Raw genomic sequence first — 1136 nt, forward strand, 5'->3', positions numbered from 1 at the left:
TAAGTGGAATTAGCAGCATACTAAAGGTGTTTGAGTTATTACTTAAGATTTTAAAAACAACTTCAAAGAGGTAAATTGCAACAGTAGTACAATTGGGCCAGCCAGATAGTTCAGCGGACTTAAGTGCCTGCTTAGGCAGATCACAGGGACCGGGGTTTGATCCCTGGCATGCCTTTCTGGCCCTGTCCCCAGGGAGCACTGAGATTAGGCATAGTGGCACCCGCCTGTAATCCCAGTGCTTAGGAGGCTGAAAACAGGAGGATCACTGTAAGTGCGATCTGTGTAGTGAGACCCTGTAGACTGTGTGCTAAATACATTAAAATAAAGTTAAAAATTAAAATTAAAAAACCAATAATATAATAGGGCCAGGAAGATAGCTTGGCAGATAAGCACTTGCCTGGCTAGTGCAAGGGCCTGAGTTTAATCCTTGGTACTGCAAAAAGCAACAACAGCAAAATAAACTTTCATTTACATTTTATTTGGATTTACCAGTCATTAATATTTTTCAACATTTTATTTCTTCCATATATATGTGTTTTATATATACTTTTTGATTTTTGTTTTTTTGAGACAGGGTCCTGCTGTAGTTGAGGCAATCCTTGAACTCACTATATAGCACACACTGACTTCAAACTCACAACAACCCTCTTGCCTTTGCCTCTTGAGTGCTGGGATTTTAGCCTATTCCACCACACCCAGCTTCTCCCATATATTTTTATTGTTGTTCCTAGTATTCAGTCATTTCAGACATCATGATACTTACCTACAAATAGTTCTGTGTGTATCTTCTAAGAATAGGAACATATCACCCGTAGCACCAGAATAATTGTCAAATTCAAGAACTTTAACATTCCCATAGAACTATTACCTAGAGCTGGGTTGGTGGCCCATAACTATAGTACTAGCTATCCAGAAGGCCAGGCAGGAGGCTCACTTGAGTCTAATAATATAAGCCCTCTGTGGGCAATATGACAAGATAAGCTGTCTCAAAAATAGAAAACAAAACATCAAAAACTATGTTATTTAACCTTGCTATTATTTTAGAATTATTACCTTAATGTCAGGCCAGGGAGATGGCTCAGTGGAATAAGTGCTTCCCTGGCAAGCATAAGGGCCTCAGTTCAATCCCTGGTTCC

The sequence above is a fragment of the Octodon degus genome, unplaced genomic scaffold (assembly GCF_000260255.1).
Source record: "Octodon degus isolate 3935 unplaced genomic scaffold, OctDeg1.0 scaffold00011, whole genome shotgun sequence".
Lineage (NCBI taxonomy): Eukaryota > Metazoa > Chordata > Mammalia > Rodentia > Octodontidae > Octodon > Octodon degus.